The sequence below is a fragment of the Cupressus sempervirens genome, chromosome 5 (genome assembly GCF_028749045.1).
Source record: "Cupressus sempervirens isolate cs-2001-9-10 chromosome 5, ASM2874904v1, whole genome shotgun sequence".
NCBI classification, from domain to species: domain Eukaryota; kingdom Viridiplantae; phylum Streptophyta; class Pinopsida; order Cupressales; family Cupressaceae; genus Cupressus; species Cupressus sempervirens.
The window spans coordinates 213554470-213579853 of record NC_143122.1 but is presented as its reverse complement, the minus strand read 5'-3'; the positions used below and the strand labels follow the sequence as shown (position 1 = coordinate 213579853).

The 25384-nt window shown below is 33.2% G+C and overlaps 1 pseudogene; it reads left to right on the top strand.

Moving 5' to 3' along the window:
• Positions 1-221: 221 nt before the first annotated feature.
• On the top strand, positions 222-5970 carry LOC149555179 (cytochrome P450 716B1-like; annotated as a pseudogene).
• Positions 5971-25384: the final 19414 nt, after the last annotated feature.

Below are 25384 nucleotides of genomic sequence, written 5' to 3'. Positions count from 1 at the left end.
GTAATGTCATGGATGAGGAAATAAATGCTATTGAAAGAAATGAAACATGGGAGTTAACTACTTTTCCTCCCAAGAAACATGTAATTGGAGTTAAATGGGTTTACAAGACCAAGTGCAATGTTGAAGGAAAAATAGATAGGCATAAGACACATTTAGTGGTTAAGGGGTATAAGCAGCATTATGGAAAAGATCATGATGAGACATATGCCTCGGTTGCAAGAATGGAAATTGTGCATGTTGTTATAGCAATTGCAATTGCAGCCCAGCACAAATGGAAGGTATATCAAATGGATGTATTGCAAGAAGAAGTATATGTGGAGCATTAACCTGGTGATGAAGTTGTAAGTAAAGAACACAAGATGTACAGATTGAAGAGAGCTCTATATGGGCTCAAGGAAACTCCAAGGGTATGGTACAATAGAATTGACTCATACTTGATGAGAAATGGCTTTAGAAAAAGTGATGGTGAGCCCACACTCTACATCAAGGCAGAAAATGGTAAGGTTTTGACTATTGTCTTGTATGTATATTACTTAATCTTCACTAGAAATGAAAATTTCCTAATTGGTGAGTTCAAAGAAGCCATGGAAAATAAATTTGAGATGAAAAACCTAGGTCTCTTGAAGTATTTTCTAGGCAAAAAAGTAAAACAAATGCATGATGGCATCTTCATCTCTCAAGAAAAATATGCAAATCAAATCTTGGAGAGATTTAAAATGCAAAATAGTAAGGCAGCCGCAACATTAATAGTAGTAGTTTTGAAGTTGAGCAAGGAAGATTGTAGTAAAAGTGTGAATCCAACATTATACAAGAGTATGGTTGGAAGCTTAATGTATTTGAGAACAACTCGACCTGACATGATATATACAGTAAGTTTGATTTCCATATTTATGGAAGCACCAAAGGATTCCCATTAGCAAGCAAGAAAGAGGATCCTAAGGTATGTGAATGGTACCAAGGGATTTGGCATTTTGTACACTATTTACAATGATTTTAAGCTGGTTGGTTATACTGATAGTAATTGGGTTAGAATCCTAGATGATAGGAAGAGCACTTCTAGATATATGTTTCATATGGGCTCGGGTGCAATTTCATGGGCATCTAAGAAGCAACCTATTTGGTTAAGGAGAATTTTGACAAATTTGAATGTAAAGAAAGAGGATGGAACCACATATTTTGTGACAACATTTCCTCAATTGCACTATCAAAGAATCTAGTCCTTCATGGGAGAAGCAAGCACATAGAAATCAAATACCACTTCATCAGAGAGTTGGTGGAGAATGAAGACATCAAATTGGAATTTTGCAATTCTAATCAGCAGCTAGCAGACATTTTCTCTAAGCCTTTGGGAATAGCAACTTTTGTGTGTCTAAGAAGTAATCTTGGCATAGTTAATTTGGATCAAGAGTGGTCCCTTTTTTTTGGCTCGAGACAAATTGGGAGTGTTGAAAATGGTCAATTTCCCTTGAGCCAAATGCCCACCCACCCACTTGTCACATTTAACTTGGTAGGTGAGTTTGAAATCCAAAAAGAGAGGGAAAGCTTTTTAACATAAGACAAAAGGAATGAAGTCTTATTTCATTCAGTAGTCAGCAAATTAGAAGAATAGAATAGGAGAAAAGAATATTAGATTAGAGAGTTAAGAGAGAAGAAGGAAGAATAGAGGATCAGAGTTGCAGCAGCATAGGATCAGTTCTCCTTGTTCTCTATGAGCTCATTTTGATTGTTATGTGAAGCAGTGATTGCTCTAGGCATTATTGTATGTAGTCTTGTAGTGTTGCAAGTTTATATTACAAGTAGAAGTTGTAGGTTAAAGTATTTTGTTTCTAGTTGAAGCCATATGTTCCCATATTTGTAATGGTTGAATCGGTTTTTGAATAGAATGCAAGCAAGATGGAATATTAATTAATCTCTAGATATTTGGATTGTTGTTGATTTCATTTCTATCGATTTCATATTGGGTTTAGTATTTGTGAAGTTCTCTATTATTATCTCTGTGTTCTAATGGTGGAAAAGACCAAACAACAAGTATGTGGTTAACTTTCTCATTTCCTTTATTAATTGAGTCCTCCTTGTGTTAACATGATCAGTGCATGTGTTGCGTAGTGTCTACCGAGATACAATTGAGTCTCATCGGGCTTCCCTCTCGAGTCTTACCAAGCTCACTTGGTCCCTTCATTGACCAATTTCACTTAGTCACAATTATCACCGAACTCTTCTTTTGGTGACCAAGCTCACTCAGGTCCCATTGATACTGAGCAACTCAATATTTACTATCACTGAGAAAACCTCCACTTGGCTCCTTCATGTGCCAAGCTCACTCAGCACCCACTGCCTATCACTTAGTATTAACTATTTGCTAAGAATTTATTTTTTAATTTGTGAAGTTATATTTCTCACACAAAGGTCCTCAACAATCTGATTTAAATATGCCCATTTTATTGATCTATTGAATAGAATGTTTCAGATCCATTATGATTGTCTGGGAACTCTATACTAAAAAGGCAGAACTGGGAGGAATCATATCAGTGAAATTCTGCAGACTCTGATTAAGAAGAGGAGAGCAGATTTGAGATCGAGTTCTTCTTTGCCTGAGCAGGATTTTCTTTCATTTTTTCTTTGCAATGTCATTGTGGTGGAAATGGGTTGAGTGATGAAGAAATTAAGGATAACATTATGCTACTTCAAATGACAAGGCATGACACCAACGTTGTGACTGTAAAGTTGTTGTTGAGGTTTTTGGCTCTGAATCCAGACTGCTACGAGAAGGTTCTTCAAGGTATATAACAAGTACCTGAATATAAACTTGTGTATCTATGATTTGATTTATTTTTTCTAGATATGATATTAATGATTTTGGGAAAAGAGTGCAGAGCAAATGGAGATAAAATGGGAGAAGGAAGAGGGTGTTCTATATTGGGAAGATCTTCAAAAGATGAAGTACATGCAAAGAGTTGCACAAGAGACGTTGAGGTTTATTCCTGTAGTAGGAGGCATGTGGCACAAAGCTATTGTCAATTTCTCCTATGGAGGATTCACAATCCCCACTGGATGGAAGGTATGCATCTTGATTGGTGTGATTTGTGTTCCACAAATCGAATGATGTCCATTAACCAAAGTATTTTATAGGTCAACAATGTCTCTAAGCACCTAAAATACACTTAGAAATCAATAATATCTCTCATAAATAATAGGGAAGATTCCTTAGTATTCAGTTCTCTTATAAAAGCCTCCAAAAATTATAGCACATGTACAAATAGCCAATCACACATGCACTAATAGTTGATCATTTTTTAGCTTTCTTGGTTGTTGATTAGTCCCTTTATGCAAAAAGTCTTTTTTTTTGTGAGCAACTATTGGGGGTGAACATAATGGGTTTTGGGAAAATGTTTTAAACTGATGCTTTTTTATTTCCAGTGGGCCAAAATCCCTTGCAAGATTCATGATATGGCTTAACTACCTCCTATGGTTCTAAAAGACTATAGGTTGTATCAAGAATTGAAATGTCAATCTTTTGGTGCAATGACAACCCTGACCTTTCTAATGATTGGTATCAAAGCTAGGTCATGGGTTCAAATCCTCATACCCTTGGATAATGCTAATGGAGAGATTGTTGGAAATTTGTTCCACACTCCACTCATGATTTGTGTCAAGGGCTTAACTGCCTCATGTGTACCACAAGTTGACTGGTTGTATCAGGCATTGATAGATCAATTTTTTGGTGCAATGACAACCCCACTCTAACAAGCTTGTTGGAAATTTTTTTAGCACTCTCCTTGGGCTTCATGACAATGGCTTAACCACCTACTATATACCATAAGTTGAGTTGTTGTATCGAGCATTGATAGATTAGTCTTTTGGTGCAATGACAACCTCACTTTAACAATTAGTATCAGAGCTTAGTCATAGGGTCAAATCTCATAGTCCATGATGAGTGATGCTAAGAGGGAGATTGTTGGCAATGGGCCAGCGTCTCTCATAGGATTCACAACATGGCTTAACCTCCCAATGTAGTTCTTTAAGACTATTGGTTGTATTGGGCATTGAAAGATCGATCTTTTGGTGCAACAACAACCCTACCCTTCTAATATTTTAGACCACCTCGTACTCTATGAGTTATACAAAAAGCTCTATAAATGTGAAGAAGCTGAAAGATGGTCTTTAAGCTCTTTAGTCACCTATGGAGGTTCATCAAAAAAATTGGCAAATTTTGACATATGGATTAGGAGTTTTAGGTGCCTGAAGTTAGCATGGGCAGCTACTAGGTTGTCTCCCCTAAAAGATCTTGGATATGAGTGAATTTATTTCTGGATTCGATAGTGTAATTTTTTTTAGCATTATTTGAATCGCACTTTATGATCCATCATCATGATGCAAGAATGAAAACCTAGAAATTATCACAGATTGTGATCCGAAATGTTGACGCTAAAAAAATTTACACCATTGAATCTAGAAATAAATTCACCCACTTCAAATGGATTGTGGAAATCTAATAGTGTTAAGATCTTGGATAGCCATTTATGTAAGATCTATAAATAGCACACTCTTGAAAATAGGGTACAAAAACTTGAAATAGTTTGTAATTTTTCTTTCAAATTATCCTTCAACAAATGGATTTTGATCAATTAGTTTCTTTTTCATGGAGTTCACATTACAACTCCTATATTATAAAATAGACCACCCTTTTACAAATAATGAGTTTATGTTTCCATTCTTCCTATGTATCATCCATGAGTCCAATTCACACATCAAATTGGAGAAGAAGCTTTTATTATTTTTACTTTTAAAATAGATTCACAAAAGAATTTTTAAATTTTATTTTACTCTTTGTAATTTGTTTTTTATGTGTCAAAAGATTCTAAACTATCCATCTCTTGGTTTAGGCTAAGGTCTCATAACTTTTGGGGGTCTACTTTTATGGAACAAGAGGTCCCGAGGAACAAAAATAATAATGTTATTGATTATTTAGAATATTTTTTTTGAATAATAGTAGCTCCTATTTGTTAGGACTACATACTTCAACATATGAAATTGGGACAGGTTTAGAAATCGTCCCACTAGCTTTAGGAATTTTTTGACAACTAGCTTCCCTATATTTTGAATTTTAAACTTTGAGTAGAACTGCACTATTACATCCATGCAACCTTAGTCTTAAAATATTCTTATAATAATCAATGGAAATTGACACAACTTTTTCTAATCATAGAAGTTAACTGAATATAAAGATGTGAAACTAACACAAAAGCTATGATAAAATCTTTTCCATTATCCAACTCATATCAACGAAGATTATGACATTCATCTATCTATATTCAATAATAGGAAGATTTCATTCATTCACAAAACTTTTTCATTAAGATGCATCTTCTCGGCAATCAACATGTGGTTCAATGCTTGAAGTTAGCTATTAGTACTTTTTATGCAAGTGATTTTGGTGGAATATGAGCTCTCCTCTCATAGGAGTAGATCTTGATATCTACTCTCACATTATAACAATAAAAGGATTGAACCATTTGCAACTTCCATTACTATCTTAAAGTTACTATCATAGTTAATAGATTTTATTTTCCATAATAAAAGGTCTTCATAGTAGTTTTTTGCTTCTAAAGTTATATTTAGGGGTTTTTATTTCTTATATTTTGGTTGTGTATCAATATGTTGCAGTTATTTTGGACAACAAGTTCAACCCACAAAAATGCAAAATATTTTGACGATACAAAAAAATTTGATCCATCAAGATTTGAAGGGAATGGGCCAACACCTTACATATTTGTACCATTTGCAAGAGGTCCACGAATCTGTCTAGGAAATGAGTTTGCATAAATGGCCATTCTTATATTTGTTCACAATATTGTTAAAAATGTTGAATGGGATTTAGTAAACATAAATGAAAAGGTGGTTATTGATCCAATGCCTGCCCCTATTGATGGCCTTCCCCTCAACCTTTGTCAACACTTGCTCGATACATGAATTTATCTTTATATTGGAGATGCTCAGTACCTAGAGTTTCTTTTTCATTGAAATGTAAATAAGATATAATTTTTATCACATAAATAAATAATAAAAGCACTTAAAAGTCTTATTAAATGGTTTATAGAGATACAAATATTTGTGGTCTTATTATTTGATGATTATTGACCATTTGATGTTATTTTTTAATCATTGTGATTAGTTTTCAAAAGTTAAGAGTGAAAATTTATGAGATTCCAATGATGTTATAGAAAAAGGAAAATTTAAAGTATTTTAGCTTATTAATATTGATAGTGATATCAAACATATTATTATTTATTTATTTTTAATTATATTTTTCTTGATTTTCAAAATTTAACTCAATTCATAATTTATAAATTATTGTAGAATGTTGGATATATTATGTATTTTTCTTTATAATTTTAAAATGTGACACCTTAGTTTTTAGGCATGTTCGTGGATGAATGCCACACAAAAAAATTGGACATTAGGTTCAATGAATGTTTTAGTTATTAAGATATTTATTAATATTTAAGCTTGAATCAAAGTCCACTTTTTATATCTTGTGTTGGAGATTAGATTGAGTTTTATTTTTTACATATTTTAATACTTAATCATAGCTATTATATTCATAATCATAGATTTCTAAATGTCTTATAATATTATAATTTTAATTTAATGTGTTGATGGTCAATAGATCCTTGGCCTATCAATGAAGTTGAATGATTCTTGATTATTTCACCAAGGATCAAATGTTTTTGAAATAAAAAGTGACCAAAAATAAGGGGTTCAACCCTTACAACCAAAAGGCTGGTAACTAGCACATCACCAAAAAAAACCAGTGGACAACATTACTTAAACGAAAACAAACTAAAAAGTAACTAAACCACTATTTTTCTATCCAAACTACTAACCAACATACTACTATGAACAGAACCATCTAATCTATAGTAGAAGTCTATAATGTTAACCATACTACTGTAGTTCATAATATAAAACTTTTGGCACAACCCGGCCAACCCAAGTCTAAGTAACAGTTGGATACCAGCAACCCAAGTAACAACAAGATAACATAAAACAACTAGGTTCCAAAGATCCCTTAAAACTACTAACTTATTTCTCAATTTTTTATTTTCCCTTCCCCACTAGTAAAACCCAAGCCCAATCATCTGCAAGAAGCTTATAGAGGAGCTTATGATCCTCCATGTCCATCCCTATTTCTTCTTTCTCCTATGCCAACAATTGGAGGGTGGTAGCAGCAGCATGAGTGACCTTTAGTGTAAATTTAGAGAAGGCGTAGTACCCTTCCTCTAAGGTTTTAACTCTTTGATGCAGTTGGGCAATCACCTCCTTTTGCTCCTCGACCTTTTCCTTATTTTTAGTTTTTGTCTTTTTAACTTCCTCTTTAGCTTTTTCCACCTGGTTACCAACCTGCAAGACCTTTGGGTTAGTAAAAACCTTGGGGTTTTGTTTGACTGAGGAGGAAATGGTAGTGGGGGAGGTATCCACTTTGCTACTGTCTTAACAAAAAGTAATGGGTTGCAAGGTGAAGCTGGCCGAAACATGGGTAGTCTCCTTAGTGATGGCATTTCTAGCAGACACCTAGGTATTTCGAGCAGTTATCTGGGCATTATCAACAGAATTCTCGCTCTTTTCTATCTCCTCTTTCCCTTTTTCTCTCTTGGAGTTAGAGTTATTCTCCTCCTCCCTCTCCCTATCATTATTCTCAGAGCTCCCCTCCTCCACCTCTTCAACCCTAAATCTATTAGAATTTTGCTGATATCTTGCCTGGGATTGGGCAAGTCTTCCTGATCTTCTCCTACCCTTTCCTCCTCCCTCCTTTGAGCCCTCCTCTTCCACCTCCACCATTTTTTCAACTTTAATTTGTTTACTACCCTTTTGTTCAATAACCACTTCAAGTTTCTTCTTTTTCTTATTTTCTTGACTAGGGGAAGGCTGCAGGGTATGAATTCTGGTACCAATGCTAGCACTCAGAGGGGAATTTTGATGGTGGCGACCACCACCATCCTAGGGGGCAAAGGGCAAGATAGAATTGGTAAAAGAAAAAGATCAGGCCTTGGTGAATAATGGTTAAATTATGCCCCTTGTTCCTCTTCTCCCTAACATCACTAACTATATCCTTTGGAGAATGTAATAGAAAAAACGGGATAGAAATAAAATCCCTATTTCTAAAATGATTCAAGAGGGGAAAGTGGTAGTAGTAGTAAACCCCAAACCTACCCTCTAGCATAAGGTATTTCATGAGTACCAAGCAGACGCCGTCCCATGGGGTTGGCAGCTTATCCCTCTTAAATCCTCCTCTGTAGCGCATCGGTTCTTTGTCATCCGCAAAAAAATTGCTCATACTAGCCTCATCAACCATTTTCGTGACCTTCCTCCATTTTTTCCCCCTCATAGATAGCCCGGTGGCCATTGCAATTACTTCCTCATTCACTTGAAATGTGATGCCAGTTATGGTTACCTTGTGGTTATTCCACCCATTAACGAACTGGAGAGCACAATTATCATCATACCCTGCCATCGCCTGCATGTAAGGTAGAAGTCTCCCTTCCTTTAACAAGAACTAGGTAGCCATCCTGTCTTTGAAATTTTCCATTTTTGTGGGCTTCGGCCTATTCAAATCTCCACCCACTTCTTCCCTGCCTTTTTGTGATTCCCCCACCTCAATGATGTGCATCTGAACCTCCTTTTCTTCAATATCACTATGAATAATATTGGCCCTGAGCCTCTCATCATTGAGCAAAATAATTTTACAAGCCAATTTTTGAGACACTTCATAATCCCATACAAATTCATTATGGGATTCGTGCATGTTAAACATCATAATTTTTACATCCCTAAAATCTCTAACAATCTAAATAATGATATTATTTGTACTTTCAAAGAGGAAGTAATTTAAATTCCACATTATGTTACCATAATGGTGAAAAGACGCACTCCTTAATTTGCATTCATTCATTATCTCATTTGTACGGCCACGTCTTCTCCTCATTTCCCTAAAACTTTTATTAAATTTAGCAAATTTCAACTTTCTAAGGAAGAAATTGCCAAATTTGGCCCCAGCCTTTATTTTCGTAGCCATAATTAATTAATACTTCCCCCTCTTTCCTTCCATATCAAGGACTTAATATCTTTGTTTAGATTTTCCATGTTTCTCCAGCACATGACTACCGTTAGTTCAAACCCCATGGCAGCAGCAGCATCGGCCACCCTATTACCTTCTCTGTAGATGTGTTGTAGGTGGACATTCTCCATGCCATCTAAAATATGCCTAATGTCCATGATGAAAAATTCAATATTCCATCCTAGTTGGGAAACTCCATTTACCATATCAATAATTAATTTGGAGTCCCCTTCTATAGTTATTTCCTTATCTTGCATTTCACTTATCAACTAAAGACTCCAAAACAGAGCCATTGCTTCAGCCAAATTATTACTTTTGCCCCCAACCTTCCTAGAGTAGACTAACAACGCATCACTATTCCTATTTCTCAGCACTCCACCCACCGCTCCTATACCTCCTTTAGTGGCTCCATCAAAATTTAGCTTAAATTGTGTTAGGGTTGGTGGTTTCCATCTTGTTTGTTGTCTCTTTAACACTTTTGAGTTATCAAAAAGATAAAAATCCTCTTGTATACCCCATTTTTCTGCAACTTGACCTTCTTGCCTACATGGTTCTTCCTTCAGTGTCTTACATTTGGCAACCCTTATATTTTGCTTCAATAATTTCTCCATGATTCCCATAACCACCTCCATAGTTTTTTCCTCCTCTCAAAATATTCTATTGTTTCTTTCTTTCCATATATGCCAGCAAATATATGGTGGAACAATTCTCCACAAAAAAACCAATTTTGGGTGATAGAAAGGATAGGTCCAATTTTCCACAAATTGACATAAGTTGTCCTTCGGAACCCAATTCAGACCAAATTTCTCCCACACCATAGCTCAAATCTTTAAGGTGTACTGACATTCAAGGAACAGATGAGAGATACTCTCCTCCTTTTCTTTGCAGAGATAGCATCAGTTTGTGATAAAAAAACCTTTTCTTTTCAGATTGTCTAGGGTTAAAATTTTACCATGCTGAATAGTCCATTAGAAAAAAATTAATTTGAGGGAGTAGATTACTAATCCAAACTTTACTCCATAGTGGAGGGCATAAGTCCTTACTAAAGAGGTGTTTGTAAGCCGATTTGATTGTAAAATTGCCACTAGAAGTTAAGTCCCAAATCCTAATATCCTCTTGGATTAGAATTCGGGGTCTTTGTGCTCTTAACAACTCTTCCAACTCCTTAAAAAGCTTAATATCCTCCTGGGAGTAAGTGTCTTTATATAGTTTCTTCCACTTCCTCCCCTAGTCAATATAGTCCTCCACCTTCCTTCCCATGTCTTCCTTTAGTAACTCCATTAGTCTTTTGAATTTGTTGTAACCCAGTGGTTCCCCCCCATCCAATTATCCTCCTAGAATCTAATACTATGCCCATTCCTCAATATCCACCTTGTCCCTTCCCTCAATAAACTTCTACTCTTGACAATATTCATCTAGATTTTGGAACCTCCTAGGAGATCATTATTAAAGAGATTCCAAACGAATTAGGGAATTCGACAAATATTTAGCTTTCATGATATTACCCCAATCGGTAGTATCTTCTCCTAGTCTCCAGCCAATCTTCGCAAGGAGGGCCTTATTCAGGTCACGAAGTCTTCTTACTCTCAACCCGCCTTTCTCCTTTGGTTTACAAACCTCTTCCTAGTTGACCAGGCTTAATTTTTTCTTCTCCTTTGTTCCTGACCACAAGAAATTCCGATGTATTCTCTCAATTCTATCTGCCATATTCTGCTAATTTTAAAAAGGGACAGAAAGAAAATTGGAATGCCCTGAAGAGCCATTGAGAGTAAATATAATTTACCAGCATTGCTTAGAATTTTCTCTTTCCCTCCAGCTAACTTCTTTTGAATTCTTTCCACTATAGTATTCCAAAAGTCATTAGTCACTTCCTTAGTGGTTAACGGTAGGCCAAGATAAGTATCTGGGAGGTTGGCAAACTGGCAACCTAAAATGTTCCTTATCTTCCTTTGTAAAGAGGTGTCATTAGTAAAGAAATAGATCTTACTTTTATAGTAATTAACTTGTTGGCCTGAACTTTCTTCATAATTACAGAGAATAGTCTTCCAAGCTTTAGCTTCCATAATAGAGGAATCTCCAAAAAGGAATGTATCATCTACAAATTGCTACAACACTTCAGTATTAGTAGTGGTAGTAGGTTTAATCCCTTTAACACATCCTGTATTAACCAGTTGAGAGGATGACCTCCCCAAGACCTCAGAAACCATAATAAATAAGTAGGGAGATAGTGGGTCACCCTACCTTGGTCCTTTCTCTGATCCAAAATTGCCCCAAGGGGAGCCATTTAGAAGAACAAAATACTAAACAATGCCTACCATCATCTTAATCAAATTTATAACTTTGTCATTAAACCCCACTCTTTCAAGCACATCATAGAGAAAGTCCCACTTCACCTTATCATAAGCCTTGGAGATATCTAGCTTGAAAGCCATTCCAGGTCTTTTTTTTTTTCCATTGAATGAATGATCTCATGGGTGGTTATCGCCACATCCAAAATTTATCTTCCCGGAACAAATCCCTTTTGTGGGGTACCAATTGTTTTTTCCAAGAATGGCTTTATCCTATTGACTAGAATTTTGGCAAAAATCTTATACACTGTATTGCACAGGCTTATAGGCCTAAAATCCAGAAGGCTTATGGGTGTCGAAGTTTTAGGGACTAAAGAAATAAAAGTCTTATTTATCCTTTTTAGCATCTTCCCTATTTTAAAGAAGTCTCTGGCAGCCCAAATCAATTCACTTTTTACAACCTCCCAGAAGTGCTAGAAAAAAGCTACAGGGAAACCATCTGGTCCTAGGGCCTTATAAGCTTTCATAGAGAACACAACACATTTCACTTCCTCCTCCATGATGTTTCCTAGAATGTGATTGTTTTCCACCACACCCAACATCAGTGGGATCGTATTAATCAAACTTCTTCGGATAACCTGATTTCCTACATTGTTATCCTTAATGTAAGCCTTGCTAAAATATTCCACCGCATGTCTTCCCATCTCCTCCTGGTCCTTATAAACCCTTCCCCTTTCTCCTTCCAACCTACTAATTGTGTTTCTTCTTTTATGATTGGAGGTAGACCTATGGAAAAAAGTAGTGTTTTTGTCTCCCTCGATTAACCATTGGACCCTTGATCTTTGTTTCCAAAAAAATTTCCTCCCTCAAAATAATATCCTTCCATTTTTTTCGTATATTCCTCTTCTTCCTAAGTTGCACTTTCTAAGTTTTTTCCTTTGCCAATCTCCTCTTGAAGCTTTTTAAGTTTCTCCTCCACTTCTCCTTTGATTTTGAACAAGTCTCCAAAGGAACTCTTAGCCTAGCCCTTAACGTTTCTCCTTATATTATCAAGCTTTTGGGTCAGTCTATACATAGTAGTGTCATCTAACCTTATATTCCACCATTCTTGGGTTCTATCTTTGAATTATGGGTGAGATTATTTCATACTTGAAAGGTTTCAGTCCACCTTCTAAACCATCCTCCCACTAAAAGATTAAAGGGGAATGATCTGAAGCAGTTCTAGTAAGGTTCTCCAGAAGGGAATTGCCTAATTGATTCCAGTTCCCTGTCACCATCTGCCTATCCAACCTAACCTGGATAAGATCACTCCCTTTTCTATTATTGGTCCAAGTAAATGGGTTCCCTCTCAATTCCACATTAATAAAATCCATTATACTCATAAAATTATTAAGATCCTGCAAACTTTTAGGGCAGTCCCTATTTTCTCCTAATTTCTCCGAGTGATAAAGAGGGGTATTAAAATCTCCCATACACATTAACTATTTATCTTTCATAGTTTCTAGCATCCTTACCAGCTTGCCATATGTTTCCTTTCTCCCTACCTTACTATTAGAAGCATAGATATTAATAATCCCCCAATGTTGAATACTAGTTTGCAATTTTGTTATTATGAAATTTCTGTCCATCCATACTTCAACCCTTGTCATAGAGCATGGGTTCCATAGGGTAGTAATGCCCCCCAAGGCTCCATCAACATCCATATGCATGTAAGCAACAATTCTATCAAAATTAGCACTAGACATTTTAGTTTCTTGTATTAACACACAATCTACCTTTTCCTAAAATATGCACTATTTTAGAGCATATTGCTTCTGAGGACTATTTAACCCCCTTAGATTCCAAGAGAGCAATTTCATTTCTGACCTCTAGTTATAGTCTCCAGTGTAAGTTTCTTACCACTAGCCACAACCCTTGTTGCTTGTTTAGTCCTAGTTGCTCTACTAGTCGATCTTCCAGCTGTCCCACATGCCCCTACATCTGGTTCCCCCTCCCTCCCCCCTTCTCTTCCTTTTCTAAACCTTCCACTCCCCATTATCCCCCTCCTGTGGTGAAGTGGCACTTAGTTCCTTTTCAGCCTTTTCAATACTTGCCATCACTTTAGTTGTTATCTCGTTGGAGAGGCTTTTATCATCCTTATGGAGGTGCATACCCTCTCCTGGGTTGCACATTCTATAGCCATTAGTTCTTGAAGGCGCTCTCCCCCCATTTTTTATGTTGAGATAGGAAGAGGGTGGTGAACCACTATTTCACCTTCCTCCATCATATCTCCTTCCTTAAGTTCCCCCAAGGATGAACTCGATAGTTCCTCCAATTCACGTCTAAAGGGATATTCCTCCATTTTCTTCTTATCCTCGAAAGTTTCCCCCTCCCTAGGTTCAGTATGTCCCCTTGGTCCTCTACTTGGGGTGGTCTGCACCAGGTTCTCCTCCATATTTTGTGCATTAGCAATCTCCTCCTCCAATCTTGGGGCTTCTGAGGGTTCCCCCACAACCTCCATTACAATTCCTAGGGAACCTTCCTTTTGTTTATCCTTAAGCACTTGGGCCTTATAGTTGACTATAAGGTGTCCAAATTGACCACACTTCTAACAAAATAGGCCCACATTCTCATATTCAATGGGTTGAACTTTCTCTCCCCATTTGGTTTTGAGTGTGACCATGGTCAAGAAGGCCTGATTCAATGCCACATTCACATAGAATCTAGCATATACCAGTCATGATTTTTGCATAGTCACTTTGTCCGTAGTAACAAAGTGGCCAAAAGAATTTCCCACCCACCTTAGGATCTTCTCATCCCAAAATTCAAGGTAACCTTACCCAGATTGGAGCTAGCTTATTCAGCTCTGCACTAGCATCAAAGCATGAGTGCCACCTTTTTAAGGCCAGACAATGCTTTCCATAATATTAGGTTCCTTAGAGTATGAGATCGATATCCTCCTCTGACGTGAATTTAAAATAGAAAAGGCCACTTGGCATTGCAGAAACACCCACACTACCCTTAATTTTCCATTTCTAACTCACCCACTTAGGAACCATTTCGATTGTGGGTCTGAAGGCAACGAATCTGCCCACAACACAAAGTTTAAGGCCAAAGGTAACGCTATCCACCAATGTATTGGGGAGGGAGATCATTGGCCCATCTATGCCATGAGCAATCTTAGGATCCTCTATCAAAACATTAGCCACTGTAGAACCCACTAGTGCATTCTTCCAACCTCTCACGGTCCCATCTGTCAACTTCTGACCACCTTTCAATGGACAACCAACATGTCCTCCATTATCCAAGACAATAGTGTCAGTAAAAATCTTCCCATCCTCGCCCATGGCCCCACCTCCATCTTTTGTGTCCTCCAAATCCCTACACAATGCTAGCACCATTTGCAAATCAGGACAGGATGGAGGATTTGGAGGCTTAGGGCCCGCCATGAACAAATTCAAATTTTGAAAACCAAGGATCAAATGTTGTTGAGTTCAACATTTGACAATATGATGAATGAGGTCGAGATAGTGCCCCTTATTCCTTTGTTATTAGGTGAAGGGGCTTCATCTTATAAGATCATGCTCCTGAATCAAGTAGCTAAAACATATTTGTGGATTAAAAAATCCCCATAAAAAAGTGATTTAATACATAATTGTATATCTACACAAAGCATCAGTCATAAAGAGGTGACTTATAAAAAAAATTGAGTTTCTATTTATTGTGCAACATTTACCTATATAAATTTAAGGGGTCCCAAAAACTTTTACATCAAAAAGTTGCCAACAAAGAAAGAAAAGAAAACTAAAAGTGATGCCAAACCATGAAGAAAAAGGCTGGAAAATAAACAAAATAGGGTTATAGACTTGAGTCACCCTACTAAATTTTTTAGAGAGTTTTAGCAAGCTCCATATTTTTTCCAATTCCTTTATCATTCATGTCCATGACATCATGGATAATCTAGAATTGATCACATACCTTTGAATGACTATGAGTATTTCTATCTTAAGGCCACTCTAGAGAAATTGAACTTGTTTTACATTAATCAACACACCAAAAGTACATGTATCCTTGAAAATAAAAATAACAACTTGTAGGGTGGGTTTACCTTTATTTACAACATCCACTTTAAAGACTTGGGTTTTCTCTTTAAGCATATCAAGCCCCACTATGCTACTCTAGGTTGTGGACTTACTAACAAATATTATTAGCTTAAGTTTGTTGTGTAATTTATCAATATTGTAATTCAATATCATAACCTTCACCTCTTTATTCATCTTCATTTCATTCAAATCCTTAACAAATTACCAAATAAGATCCAAAATTTTCCTAGAGTTGTCCTTGTTCAATCCCTAATTTCTAGCATGCTTAAATTCATTTAACCTAGAAGTGGGGGAATTCACATTGTCCATGTAATCAAATAAGTTCCACGACCACTCCAATTAATCAAATTGGTTTGGTCATGAGTGGAGTTTTTGGTAAGTACCTCCATAATAGAAGACTCATCAACAAGGACATAACACAAATCTCAATATGGAACCCACCATCAACCTCCTCGGGAACTTTGTTAGCATATTGTGGATCAATAAGCTAACTATCTACTTCAACTCTAGTTTTTCAATGCTATGGTCATTATTAGCATGGTGGATCAAGTTCTCAATCCCATTGTTCTCATTTGAAATCCTACTTCTTGTATTTCCTTTATTTCCCTTTGGATAGATCAACTGCTTCAAAAGTGAGTTGTTTTTCATTTTCAATCATGCCTTAGCTGGGGTTATAGGAAGTAGAGACAAAATACATATCATCTTGAGACTATGCATCAAGTGGTACATATTCCTCATCATTGTCATGAGTAGATCATTGTAATTATAATAATTGACAGGAGTTAAGATTGGCCTTTGCATTTTATTGGAACTAAGTTGTAGCAATTTTATTTAAACACTAATCTTCTTAATCTTAAAAGTACTCATATGCTTCATCAATAGATGAATTCACAAATATATGCTATTATATTAGTCTTATGGCACAAACTACAACTAAAAAAAATTAATTTTGACAACAATTGTGTCATCAAAAATTCAAATTCACAAGACTTAGGGTGGTAATGCCTCACACAAGCATAGATAATTTTAAAATAGTGAATTTCTTTGGGAAACTAGCAACACCCAGAAGACCACTATCAATAATTTTATTTGCAAATTGTGAGTCGAAGTTTTCCCTTAACTTTTCGAGAATTATTTGGACTTCTTGATTGCTCACATTTGTATCAAAATTTCCGCCTAAACTATCACCTATTACCCCAGGCATAATGGGTGTGATGATTTTGTATAATTGGTCATGTATAATAAGTCAAAATATGATTAGATAACTCACTAGGAAAACTTATGAAGGAGATGAATTCCGCTACTTTACTTTGGATAATAGGCTAGAAAAAACTAGAATTGCACTTCAAGCTCTCATAGTAGAAGGAAACTTATCATAATCTAACCTCAATTTATTGGATAAAATCATTTCTATCTCCAATTCTTGGACATCGTGAATTTCATTCTCTAATTTTACATAATAGAAACAAGTTTTAACCATGACAACTTTTAAATGGTGTATTTAACTCTTGTTCAATTCAGTAGGTGACATTTTTTTATCCATGACAACTTTTAAATGGTGTATTTAACTCTTGTTCAATTCAATTGGTGACATTATTTTTTTATTTTTCATTGGTTTGATACACAGCTTAATGAACATTTAAAGCTCTGTGTGTTCTAACTTCATTAAAATGCAACCCATTCAAAATTGTGCACCATTCATAGTCAACTCAAACCTTCAAAGTAGTTTGGTAGTTCTGAACTTTACCTTACTTATCTACTACAAAAGTTTCAACAACATAACTTCGTTTGACTATGCAAGGTCAAGAAATTCAGGGACTTTGTAAACCTTTTCTTCAAAATAGTGAAGTAAGACAGTTTGTGGAAAACCTTTGCAACACCAACAATAAGGAAATTGTGGAAAGGACATAATGCTTACTTGGCATAGTCAAATAAGTCAGTGGTTTTACAAAACTTTACAAAGTGTAAGGTTAAGTACAAATTCATATGTAATTGATCAACAAAGTACTTGAGCAAGTGTAAATGACTAAAAAAATTTATCAATCTTGATTAGAATAAGGACGAGGCTAAGGAAAAACACAATTTATGGGTATTAATATGCTATACATGAACTCTAAACCAAAAAGTTAAAAAACTAGTTAGCAATATTACAGACTCTATAAGAAGACACATTGTTTATTTACATCAAAATGATTGAATCCAAATATTTCTATTAGTATTATTTAGTTTTAATAAATTAAATAGAAAATATATATATCAAAGCAACTTCCAGCCATATCTAGACAAGAGTGTTACAATGCAAGGCCTTGTTTTTGTATCATATAATCTATAATGTACAAATAAAAAATACAAAGAAGTATTAGTTCTTGGTTAACAAAGTTACACTAAAGAAACTAAAAGAATTGATATTCACTAATTTTGAAATGCAAACTAAGTTATTTGCCACATATCTATCATTGAAAAATCGAAGGATTAAAATATAATGATGTGGTACGGATACCTTTTATGAAATGGTGACCATGAAAGTAACCTTCAAATAGGGAAATATGAGTATAGAAAACAACAAATGCATATTGACGTGTGAAATATTAAAGTCATTTTTGTTTGAAAGATAGAATTTATGAAATCAAACAAACACCTTTTAAGATCTAGAGTAGAAAAAGGGCATGCATTGAAGGATGAAGCAAAATGTAAGGCAGTTGAACTATCTCTATAGACTTTGGTATGAGAAGATTTTAGATAATATTATTATACTAAATCTCCATTCATTTTGGTATTGAAAAGTTTATGTCATAGCTTTTCAACTTTCAAGATAGATTTCTTTTTATGTCATAGTTTTGCCACTTTCAAGATAGATTTCTTGGTATTTGATTTTATGAACACAAAGAAAAAATGTCTAAAATTCCAAAATTGCCATCTCTAAGATTTTGTGAGCTATACCACCTTTAAATTTATCGCTATCTTTTATGTCAATTATTCAAAAAGGAATACCTTTGTAAAAATAATATAAAGGAAATTATATTATTTAGCGTATACTTCATCAACATCTAAATAAATTAATAAATTATAATCAAATAAAATATTTTCCTATTAATTAACCTTAAATTTAGGATATGGACTTATGGGTCTTCATATCATGATTTAAATAAAAATACTCATTACATCAAATCTAATAAACTTATTACAAGACTTTGCACAATACAAATCTATTTGGGAATCAAACAAACTATTGCATTTACTCTACAAAGGTTGGCATAAATATAATTATCAACAAATTGAAATTGGATATATCATTAGCAAGTTTCATTAAGTTCAAAGCCTTGAATTCGAGTATTACTGGTGTGTACTAGATACTCAATTCAAAAGAAATCAATGTTTTAATTGGATTTAAACTACCTAAGGTTTCATCTTATATCTTTTAGCAATAAAAGGATTAACAACTTAAAAGTGTTAGCCTAGGTACTTTATGCAAAACAATCTCTCCCCTCACCATGGTATCTTGAGAGTGGATCTTTCAAATACATATGTTTTCTCTAGAAACGAAGGGATTCAATATCTTTATGATGTAGCCAAGAGCAACTTTTACACAATTCACATTTTATAACATGACATTTAATTGTTCAATTTCTTTTCAAATGATATTTATTGAGTGTTGTATTTTATTTCTATCATAATTTTGTAAGTCTCATGTTCTTTTCTTAAATTTAAATGAGTTTAAAAAGTTGTAGATTAGACATAAACGAAGTGTGTGCACCAAATACCTTGAAAGGTTAATAGGGAAAATAACCTATGTTTATAGTCATTTTTCAATATTAAGAATTAAGTATCTAGTTACAATATGTGTGACGACAAAGGGCACATCAACAATCCCCATATACAAAAACCTTAAAATTAAAAAAGAGAAAACAATTCATATTGGATATGTCACTAGATAAAAGAAAACATAAGTTGATTGAAGAAAAATATTACAAAAAATTTCATAAATAGTACACTTAAATGGAGTCCAAATTTGGGACAACTTATTCAGTGTGATCATCTTCCTTGTTACCCTTTTAATTTTTGCTAAATCAATAAGAGTTGAGACCTTTGAAAGTTCCTAGAGGAGGTTAGATTTATTTCAACTTTCCCTATGGTGAACATTTGATAGAATAGAATAGATCCCACAAATGTAAGCATCATATTTTTAGATGAACAAAAATAATGATGAATTTATTCTTTACTTTCTATTGTTGTCTTCAATTTAATCAATCATTGGACACGAGTATATTTTTTGAGCAAATATTTCTAGTCTATCTTTTTTTTTTCTATTGATTTATATTCAAAACAATCACGACATGTCTTCACTAAATCAAATAACAATAATAAATTATTGAATAGTGCACTAAAACCATACATAATGCTAACAATTTTTATTTTTATTTTTAAATTACACATCCTCAATAAGTTAAATGTCAAAAATAATTAACTCTTCAATGACATTACCAATATTGTATATGTCATTCATTTTGACTTTATTGTATACTCTAATACAAGTGTATATAATTCCAACAAACTTGCAGCATGTATGAATATGATTGAAGTGAAGTTAGAACGCCATGTGTTTGAGTGATGTGATTTTTTTGGCAAGTTGTAACTTTTACTTGTATATCATTTTTCATGCATTAGATTTATTGAGCAAAATGTCAACACTATTAAATAATTGAATAACATTATTACTATTATACACAAGTACAAAAACCAACACAATAATGCACAATTATAAGTGAAAAATTAAATGTAATGACATTCCAAAGCACAATAGAAACCATTAATGTACTCTTTCATAAACAATCACTTTTCACTTCATAATTACTTTTTTTCTTTTCCTTATCTCTATTGCATCATGATGATGGATCATGTAGTGTGATCCAAAATGTTGATGTTAAAAACTATCACCCAATCAAATTGAAATAAAAGAATACATTAATATGAACTTTAGAAACTAATTATAGGATGTTGATAAATTTTAATTTTTATTCAACATTCTTACAACAATTTGTCATTATCAAATACTATGTGTGTGTATTTGTCATCCTAATTAAGTCGATAGGCTTCACTCCTTGAGAAACATTGGCCAGAATGTTCAAATTTTCTGGCAGTCATACACTGCTAAACACAAAAATGATGTCACTAAATAAAGAAATGGGTTATCTAGAAATCGTTGCCTAAATTTTTGAAACATAATCAACATGAATCTAAACCAATATAGTGTCAGAAATGGTGATTCAAATTGGTGGATTTTCAACAAGCTTGTTTGGAAGAGCAACAATTGAACTCGTCTACAAATATTTGATTGTTTCTAGTCTCTGTGTAACCATTTAGATGTCTCTGCCTGTAAAAGCCATGATAGAAGAAGTACGGGAAGATCAGTAAATAATGTATTCAGATCACCAAGATTTGCATCTATACATGGTGGAACAATTAAATCACTTACATTTGGCTTATTTGCACGTCATCAACCCATGGTTTATAGCACAGGGAACAAATCAATATTTTTCACTATGAATGAATCAAAGCATTAACTGCATCGATTAATATCACAATCATAGTTGTCCTTGTCATCAAGGGAACAAAAATGGCTATTAGTTCATCAGTGAGGTATTCTACCAATAACATATTCAAATTTGGTTCAAAATAATTACAAAAAATGAAAGAATAGAGACAATCAATTTTGGAGGATAAAAAAAGCACTGGGACTATCATAACCACAGGGCCAACAACACAAAAGCATTTTAAAAAATCCATAATGTAGTGACCATCTCATTGATCCAATCTATACACTCTAATTTCTCAACTTCCTATCATAGCTTGATTTTCCAATTTCTATTAGAATAAAATAAAGATACAAACCTAGAAATGCAACCTAAAGAATCTGGGATCTAAAAATAGAGATTGGATTTTTTTAGTCCATGATGGTCAATCTAATAGTTTTTTAAAACCTTGGTCAACTTAATTTAATTATTTAACTTGTACATGTGAAGTAGATCATTGGTTTGCATTTACAATAGCTAAAGCTATTTTTAGAAGTATAACTAATGGATATAGCATTGATATGAACTTCTAAATTAATATAATTTATTTTTGTGATCTATGTGTGTCTGGAGAATGTAGTGGATAGCCTAGTAAAAATCTTAAATTTTTTAAACCTCGTATATCATTTTCCTCACTTTCTCTCCTTTCCTTTGCCTCTTACTGTAGTTAAATATGGAACACATATATTGTTCAATTTCACAACTATTGTAATTACATTGATAGAACATCACCCAATAGGATACTAGCACACCATTTGAGTATATGAATGGAACACCCATTGGTGAAACGTGATTAGGGTAAATTGGGAATTGTACCACCTCTCTAATCAATACTTCAGTGGAGCTATATTAGATGTCATTGTTGGGAAATAGAGTCTATGCAGAATTTGACGGGTTGGGCATAGAATTTAAAGTTCATATACTATTTACTATATGTCCTTTATGTTTCAGTATTAGAAAATAGAATGTAACCTATTTTTACTATGTAGGTGGGTTCTATCTCTAAACCTTGGGTAAGGTTCTATCTCTAAACCTTGGGTAAGGTTGAGAACAATTCATCTTAGTAATAGGTATTGAATCTTAATTTTATGTAGTGTTAATTAATTTACTACCTTGTTTTCAATGACAAAATCTCTTTCATGTTACAGTTCTTTCAATGGTGGCGTCTATCTAGATAATGGTAGCAAGGTTATGTGTAACATTGGTAGGTGTAGCATCTATCATTATCTTAAAATAGATATATTATTAATTTTATTTTTTATTATTGTTTATCAAATAATCATTCTTATAAAAATATTTCCGTATAAATGGTTATTCTTTGTAAATAAAAGTTTTTAAAGATCTTTTTGATATATAACTTTGACATATTTTATATAAAATTATATTTTAATAATTAGTGGTATGTTGATTAAATAAAATAGAAAAAGAAAATTTCTTAAATATGTACTCAATATCCAAATTATATGCTTGTCATAAACCTATATTAATAATATATCTTTAAAATTTTATTTAGTTGATAACTAGGATAAATTTACTACAACTTGAATTAAATTATGATATTGATATCAAGATTCAAATATCATATTTCATGAATAGTGGTTCATAATATCCAAGCTCTGATTAGAATGAATAGAGCACTCAATACTTATTTCACTCATGTTCAATATTCATAGAGGTGAAGCACACATATAAAAAAAATTGAATGCATTTATAATGGAACCATTGAATATTTCACACTATTTTCCATGATTTCCCCTATTTTTATCTATGACATTATTTATAGAAAAATGACAATAGACAAAAAAAAAATTGAGATAGAGACAAAGGGATATATGGAAGAGAAAATATGGATAAATAGACATAGAGATGCAAATAGATATACACATATTGTTAGAGAGAGAGAGAGGAGGGAGGGAGAGAGAGAGAGAGAGAGAGAGAGAGAGAGAGAGAGAGAGAGAGAGAGAGAGAGAGAGAGAGAGAGAGAGAGAGAGAGAGAGAGATTTCAAAACACTAGGTTGTCCATTTCATATAAAAAATGACAGTTAGAAATATAGTAAACATAAGTAGGGATAAGAGGAGGTGGGGGGAGAATGACTAAAATAAATAATAGAAATATAAAAGAGAGATAGAGAGATAGAGAGATCAATAGAGATAACAAGGGTTGCACAAGCAGCTCAAGTCCCTACCTACGGTGGGGTAGGGGGGACTGCAAAGAGAAAAATAATGTTCGATGTGGATGGACATTTAAGGGTAGGGGGACTGAAAGAGGGGAAAATAGTGTCCAAGTTGGGTAGACATTGAAGTATACAGACAATTTGCATTCTTACAATCCCATAAATGTATAGATGAGCATTGATCTTGTGTTGTGGTTGTCATCATGGAAGTTATATTGGTAGTTGAAATTTGTAAACATGGCTGACTTTAAATTCTATCATATTTAAATTCTATGTTGAAAGAATATTTGATAATCATGAGAGAAGTTATCTTTTCTTTTAAAATTATTTGTTGTCTATTTTATAATATTTCCTACATCTTTGAGAGTTTTTTTTATTGCTTGTTGAGAAGCATTCACTTTTTTGTGAAGAATTTTCTCTTCAAATATATGACAACAATCGAAAGTTCTTTAAATGTCCAAAGAGATAGTGGCGCTAATCTTAAAACTCAAAATATATGGATACTATGTGTAAATAGATTTTTAATTTTATTTTATACAATCTAAATATTTTTAAAAATATTTTATTTCATGAATGCTTTCCTATTTTTCTTAAATTATTAAGTTTGATTGATAAACAAATTTTTTGTTTATTTTATAACTTTTAAACTTAAAAGCATTAGTTTCTTTATGATGTTTTCCTATTTTTTCTAAATTAATAGATTTGATTGATAAAAAATATTTGAAATTTTTTTTTTAAGGTAAACAAACCAATAAAAATCTCTATTGTAATCGAAAATTTGTACATGAAAAGCTATCGTAATCAAATCTTCCAAATATAATGACTGAGATATATAGATAATTTATAAAGAAAATTATAAAACTATAATTAAATTTATTTTTATTAATAGGTTATTTAATGTCATTTTTAAATTAAATAAATATAATTTTTAACTTTAGTTTGAAAAAATAAGACTATAAGTTTATTAAAATATGATATAATTAAAAAAATGAAAATGAAAATCTATTTTAATATTAAAAAAGAAATTAAAACTAATGATACTGAAAGTTTTGAAATGGCGAATTTGTTTATCAATTTTTGATAAACTTCAAGAAAATGGATTTATTTCAAAATCACCAAAATAGTTGTTGAATGACCATCAATGTAAATCCATCTTTGTCAAGTAACTTCACCATCTATAAGAAGTGGATACAAATAATAAATATTTTTGTACTTATGGTTGTAACACATACAACCACCGAAGAAAACTTGATCATTCCAAGGAGTATCACGATTCGCAATAGACTTCAACCACGAACTTTTGTAAATGACCAATCTTCCTACACAAGTTTTTACTTAATTGTATTTCATTTTTCAAATCTTAAAAGCCTAGAAACATACATGCTAGATTAGCATTGATGTAGATATAATATGTGTGGCTTATGAGCTATGAAACCACATGAAAGTCTAGTTGCAAGGGAATATGAGGTACCACTCTATTCACTAATTGGCTACCTTAGTGGTTCAAATAGTATTCAATATAGATGCCCTAATACCATGTGCAAATTAAAATCAAACATAAAATTGTCACAAATTTAATCGTCAATAAATCATAATAGGTATTGTTTACTAAACCAAATTTCTATTTCCAAGTGAGACCTCTCATATTTTCACTATTTCTATTGTCTTTATTGTATTGCTAAATTTTAGTTTATGAATTGCAATATCATAATTTTACTATGTAGTAAATGTTTTCAAATTTCACTTCAAATTTGTTTTCTTATAGATCAAGATACATTCTAGATTATTATTTTAAAATAATTCAGTTATAAATTCAGGATTGACACTTTTTTTTTCGAGATAGTTGAAAACCAAGTATTTTCTATGGCTTCAAAATATGAACATGATGCCATGAAATTAAAATTTATAAATATTAAAAAATATAAACTAAAATTGATAAATATTTAAAAACATAAACTTGTATCCTTCTTTTATTAAAAAAAAAAAAAAGAAACCATAAAGTATTAATAAAGAATAAAAAAAGAAGACATAGAACAACCATTACCCAAGTTTCTATTTAAATAGTGTAGTTTAGTTTATGATTCATAGTTAATCAACATTAATGAAATGTTCATCCTGGTTTCTTTTGTTATGATCTGAAGAGGAAAAGATAGAT